The sequence below is a fragment of the Phyllostomus hastatus genome, unplaced genomic scaffold (genome assembly GCF_019186645.2).
Source record: "Phyllostomus hastatus isolate PE091 unplaced genomic scaffold, TTU_PhHast_1.1 phas_scaffold_501, whole genome shotgun sequence".
NCBI lineage: Eukaryota > Metazoa > Chordata > Mammalia > Chiroptera > Phyllostomidae > Phyllostomus > Phyllostomus hastatus.
In genome coordinates this window covers 14,693,260-14,699,785 of record NW_025334033.1, presented here as the reverse complement: position 1 = coordinate 14,699,785, position 6,526 = coordinate 14,693,260, and the positions used below count along the sequence as shown (strand labels likewise).

The 6,526-nt window shown below is 40.7% G+C and overlaps 1 pseudogene; it reads right to left on the bottom strand.

The window, feature by feature from the left end:
* Window positions 1-219: 219 nt before the first annotated feature.
* LOC123808740 lies at window positions 220-1,766 on the bottom strand (annotated as a pseudogene).
* Between the last annotated feature and the right edge of the window lie 4,760 nt (window positions 1,767-6,526).

The following is a 6,526-nucleotide window of genomic DNA, read 5'->3' as shown; positions in this document are numbered from 1 at the left end:
GAATGCATAGATAAGTGGAACAACAAGTCAATGTTTCTCTCTCTTTCTTTCTAAAATCAGTAAATGAATTTAAATTTTTTAAGAAAGAAAATTCCTCTGAAAATCATCTGAAGCTAGGAAAAAATTCCATAGCTGTATTCTTAGGATCACTCTGTAGAGTCTTCATGATTCATAATACAAAGCAAGCTTCAATTCAACCTTTTAGAAAAGAGAATCATCTTATATCATCTCATCAACCAGGAGAATGTGGGTGACAATCACAGAACAGGAGTGAAGCAGCTGTTTCTTGACACAATAGCTATCCCAGATGCCTATTTCTGCTGCTATCAATGGCTCACCTATGTTCAAGTTCACATCCACAAGTTGACCTGATTCTGAATGTTCTCCTTGAACTTTAGTGTTTTCTGAAGATTAAAACCAGAATTCTGAGCAAAGACCTTGGGAATAATGAGCAAATGAGCATCATCAAATGCTTGAACTCCAGGTTGGGCCCTGCCCGTGATTACTGTAAGCTTATATTTAATCAGAGCTTCTGCCATTGCCACTTCCACTGCACCAGCACCTGGAACTGCACAGCTGTGGTCAACAGCATCTTAACAGCCCTCAAGCCATTCTTATTGCATCTTTGATTTGGGTGAGTGTTTGCTTATTTGGTTCTTAGACCAATAATATGACAGAATGAGGATTATTAATTTCTCATAAATGTGAACTTCTAGCCTCCCAATGTATTCTCATAGAAAAGTCCTGCATGTGCCAAACCATCAGGATTTAGGTCATCAAAAGAATTTAGAGCTACCCCACCACAAGCAAGAGTTAGCCTTTCCAGAGTTCCCCTTTTACTCTGTGCAGAGCTATGATGCCTTCTTTTGAGAGAGCATCTGAGAAAAATGAGTCAACTCCCTTTTGATCAATAACAACAAATTCTGTATTTAAGTCACCACAGACTTTCATTTTCAGTTCTATTAGTTTTTAACTCTATCTCCAATGAATTTTCTTTCAGCTTTTATTAGTTTCTCTCTCTCTTCTGCACACTTATAAAAAAACAGCCAGAGTTCACTTGTGTTTTTTTCATATTCTAATGGCACATTGCATGTGAGGATGTTTGCATTGTCTACTCTTTTTTCATATCAGGATACTGTACTCCATGGTTCAAAACTAGACCTCTGAAAGCTTGTGTCGGTTTCAGATTTATGTTTCATCTGCATGATCTCAACCATGAAGAGCTCAATAGGTTTATCTTGTGTTTTAATGGCCAAATGGAGTCAACTACAATCTCTGTTAAGACATCATCAGCAAGTTCTACATGAACTTTAGTACCAGAGATGTTCTGGCCACATCTATGAGCATTTCCCTATTCATCTCTGCTTACTTTGCCTTGTTCCAAAAACTGTGGTGCTTTTTTGTGAGCAGCTTTAAATCCTTCTGCTGTTATTCTGGGATGAAGACCTTCAGAAATGTAGAGATCCACCTGTTTCAGCAGTTCTCCAATGATTAGGACATTGGAGGTGGTACCATTACCAGTTATGTCATCCTGGGCTATTGCTACTTTGACTCTTAAGGAGGCTGTTGGGTGTTGAATTTGCATTTCATGAAGCAGTGCATTGCCATCTTTAGTAAGATTGATGTCTCCAGAAACAGGCATCTTCATGGGGCCTGTAGGCTCCAAGTTGGCCTTAGTCCCCAGGCCTCACAGATGTTGACCGTCACTATACTGCCTGGGCTAAGGTCACCCTGGGTTTGTGGTTCAGGATCTTCATGCCAGCCATCGCTGAGCCAGCAGAAAAGGAAGAGACCTGTCGTGAAGGATGTTCAAAATTGGCTCAGAGACATAAAATTTTATTGACTTCTCCTTAAATAACTTTAGATCTGCCTATTCACTAGCTGCTACATGTCCTGATGGTCTCTTAAATAGAACACATTCAAGCTGAAGTTCCTCATTCATCTTCCAGACAGCATTTTAAAGAACTTTCTAATTTCTGTTAGTTCTTTGTGTTACTACCCTTGTAACAGCACACACATAAGATGCCTAATTCAGTTATCTTCCTTCAAGTCTTTCAGTATACAATGATCAGATTACCTTTTCAAAATCAAAGGCTGGATTAAAAACTTTACTCAAAAACATACAAATGTCTTCATTAACTATTGAGTTCAAGTTTTGTAGCTCAGCGGAGTTTTTCCAATATTTACCTTCATCCTATACTTTTCCTCCCCTTCCTTCCTTCCTTCTCTTTCCTTCTGTCTATTACTCCAATGTTATCTTCTAGCCAATCATTTCCCAAAATGGCTCACCTGAGGAAGAAAAAACAAAGATACTTTTTAAAATGCAGATTTCTAGGCCTAGCTCCAGAATTTCTAAGGATAGGACCTGAATACCCCCCAAAACTGAAATAGTATGTACTCTTAAGACTTATCTCAAAAGAACTTCTCTCTTTAAAACATGTAGTGCTTTTCTTCTGGTACTTCTCACATTCTTACTTAGAGGAGGAAAAAGAGGAAGAGAGGAGGGTAGAGAATTGCTACAGTTTTTGTGCCAGGAACCATTCTAGTCACTTTACTTTGATTATTTCATTACAGCTTTGCAACATCATCATTTACTTTATATAGGTGAAAACTGAGACTTAGAAAGGTTTCATTTGCCCGTAATTACACTCAGTAAGTAGGGAAGCTTCTCACTCCAAAGTCCACAAAGTCGATACTGAGCTGTGAACTTGCTCAGACTCCATTCTGATGTGTCTTTGTATATTATACACTTGTCTCATGGCTGTCACTGAGTAAACTCTTTGTGTACAAGTCCTTGATAAAATGGCTCAGTGGAAAGAAAAAACAATAGACAAAGTCAAACCAATCTCTGCTTGAATTCTGGCCTTGGCATTTCTTTGTTTCTTTCAGCTGGCCCTATGGTATGGCCATCTGCCTCTTGTTCTGAACACAGCCAGGTGATAGAAAGAAAGGATGAAGATGAGAGGTGCAAAGGGCAAGCACCTGCTGTCTTTGAAGGAAGATACCTGGAAACCTCATCCCACCTATCTCCTTATATCCCATCACCTAGTCCTGTAAGCGACCTAGCTTCAAGGGAAGTTGGAGCTTATTTCTTTATCCATGTGGCCTTCAGCCCAACTAAAAATCAGAGGAGAAAAGATTTGGAGAGCCTTCTATGCCATCCAGTGATAATAGACATTTGATTTCTTTTCCCTGCATTTCCCTTTCTCCAGTTACAAGGCCTTGTTCTTCCTCTGGGCACAATCCACACAACCTTTAGGTGAATCTTATTTCAGACTCCAGTGGAAAACAAATGCTCCAGGTCTAGCCAGTCAGAGATAGGTATGTGATTCGAGTCAGGCCAAACACAGCAAATTAGAGTGAATTTCAAGACTTTGCTGGAGGAGCTGGCAAAGAGAAGTGCCCTCCCTGCCAGTTCTGAAGCCGTGAGGGGCTACCCTGGAGATCTGCAGAGTGTAAAGCCCTTGCAGAGGGAAGCAGAACTGAGAGGCAGAGATGGCGAGATGGATCCAAATGGCATCAATTGAGGCCCAGGATGCAGCCCTCCTGAAGGCTGGGAACTACCAGTGGATGTTTTATTTACATCCAATAAATTTCTCATTTTGCTTGAGGTTTTGGAGTAGGATTTTCTTTTCCTTGTAGTGTGCTAAATAAACAGAGATTCAATAAATGGTCACCAATAAGACAGTTAGTGAATTTCTCACACCAGCACACTTCTTTGTATATAATGGTTGCTTCAGAATTAATGATTGGGAGAATGAAAGAAAAAATGAATAAATAAGTGATTGAGACTTAGGGCAACCCTATGAAGCTGAAAGAATTTTACTAGTTTGTTTTTTATTCCAAATACCTTCTCTGACTATGTATACTTTGAGAAGTAAATTATAAAAAAATAAGCCAGATGGCGTGGGATGTTTTAGAGCTTTTCTCAAGACCTTGAAAAGAAACCAAGAAAGGAAGATCTTCCGAGTTCCAGTCAGGTTTTTGCCCATATGTGAAAGTAGAACCATTCCCAAATAGTTTCCAACTAAAATTTTATTCTTACTAATCATCTGTTGCCTGTCTTCTTGGTGATGGAATGCTATTAGGGTACAATTTCAGTGTCACGAGACGGTGTCCTCATGTAGACAGGCAGTACCTGCTCAAGCCCCCTGCAAGGGGACAGGGGAAACACTTCTGCAACAGACCCTTCAGTGCAGCAAAACATGGAATTAATTCTAGCATTTGTTACTTATACCCAGTTTGTTTCCAGAACAGATTTGTGTAGGCTTTCAATAAAAGGCACTTGTACTACAGATTTGCTAGGACCAGGAGAAAGTAACAAGTGCCACACAATGAAGGATGATTACATCTATTGATTATAAACATCTTTATTAATAGCTACATTTCTGGGAGCTTACCGTGTGCATGGTTAAGTACACTGTTCTAAGCACTTACCTTCTTATCAATTCATTTAATTCTCACAGCGGCTCTATGATGGTAGCTCCTATTATTATTTTCATTTATGATAAAGGAACGGAGTATGGAGGTTGAATGATCAGTTCATAGTCATATGTCAGTAATAGATTCATACAGCAGGGCTTGGCCAGGATTCGAACCCAGTGTAATTCAAGATATGAGTTAGGCAGAGATAAGGACTGTTGTTTTAGAGACCATCAGCCAGGATCTGAATCCCTTCTCTTCCATTTACTAGCTAATAATCTTGGCAAGTCACTTCTTTAAGCGTCAGGTTATTCATCTGTAAATGGGGATAATAGTACTTAATCTCTGGGGTTTGAGGTGAAGACATATGTGTAAAGATGTGTGGTACGGTGAGTGGCACAAAGCAAATAAGACATAAGGCTGGACTCTACGTGTAACTCTTTGTTATCTTCTTTAAATAATACTCTCATAATATTAAGTAAATGTTAGCTTACTAGCTATGGAACCATGAATTGTTTCTCCTTTCCAATGTCATTTGGGAAGACATCATCCATCTCTTACCATTTTATTCTGGTGACATTGCTAAGATTGTACCCTCATGGGAATGACAAAACTATGACAGCTGAGGAACATTCCAGGGGTTCAAACTGGACAAAAGAGAGGAGTGGATAGGATGTGAAATAATAACATGGAACCGACTGTCTGTCAATTTTCCTTACTGAGTATGTAAATCCTCAATAAAGCTCATCAAACACAAAAGTAGGATTTAGCTGGTACAGCCCAGCTCCCCTGCACTGTGTGCTTTTGAAATGAGCTTTTCTTTTTGTTAAGCAAATAAACAATAAACTCCCTATCTGCCTGTCCTCAGAACCATGAGAAAGAAAGAGTGACATTGTCATTCAGGGCTGCCGACATGAAGAAAAGATGGGGCACCAAAGCCAGCGAGCTGGTGGTTCTGTGGAGGGACGGTCCTGTTACAGAGACCACTAAGGGCTGCCACCGCTGGCGGAAAACCCTGGTGTGTCACAGTGCTCTGGAGAGGTACAGTGAAAACCAACAGGCCTCTGCCTAATCACTTGAAAAGCCTTAAATTCAAACACGTCATGTGTGTGTGTGTGTGTGTGTGTGTGTGTGTGTGTGTGTGTGTTTAAGTTAAATAAACGAAACTCAGTAGGGAAAGAAAAATCACATACCTTCCAGATTAAGTTCTGTTACTGCAAACCTGGGCTGAGAGCTCTCCATTTTGTACTTCTGTGTTGCTGAAAGGTCACAAGGTCAGGCATAAGCACATGGGCTGGGGATACACAGCACCTTTCCTCTTTCTTGCTGGGAATTAGTTCTTAACTAGATTTCACAAGCCCCAAACTCGAATTACTTGTTAATCTAATAGAGTGCTTTTTTTAGGGAATATTAAAGTAAAAATAATTTACAGTGAAACCCTTGACTTGATGTGTCTACCAAAGGGAGGAGGCAGAGTCCCTGGGAGCCTGCCAGAGGCTCGTGGGAACTTGCTCCGTTCAGGGTGTGACAGGGATGGTTCGTCTCTGCTTTCCCCTCTCCTGCCGCTCTCACCTCCATTTTTCTCCTTCTGTGCTTTCTTTACTTCACCTTCATCTTCTAGTGCTCTGTGTTTGTTTTCTCTTCTTTCTCCTCCCCCCCTTTTAAAATTCCATTTTTAATCTCTCCTTTCCTTACTTTTGAGTTTTCTCTAATTTGTACTAAGCATCTAGGGGAAGCAATTAGGAAGTTGGGGGAGCAACCCAGGTGTATGGGCCGAATGTCTCTGTCTCCCCTAATCAAGATGTCCAAAGTGAGTGTGTCAGAGGTGGCCTTTTGGGAGATTATGAGAGTGTAACTCTCCTGAATGGGATTTGTGTTCTTACAGAAGAGGCTCCAGAGAGCTAGCTTGCCCCACCTTCACCATGAAAGGATAAAATAAATAAGAAGTCAGGACCCGAAAGAGGACCCTCACCCAACCATGCTGCACCCTGACCTGGGACTTCCAGCCTTCAGAACTGTGAGAACTGAACCGATGTTGTTAATCCCCTACCCAGGCTATCAAATAGATCAAGACTCCAAAAACCAACTTGAGACTCAGGTCATG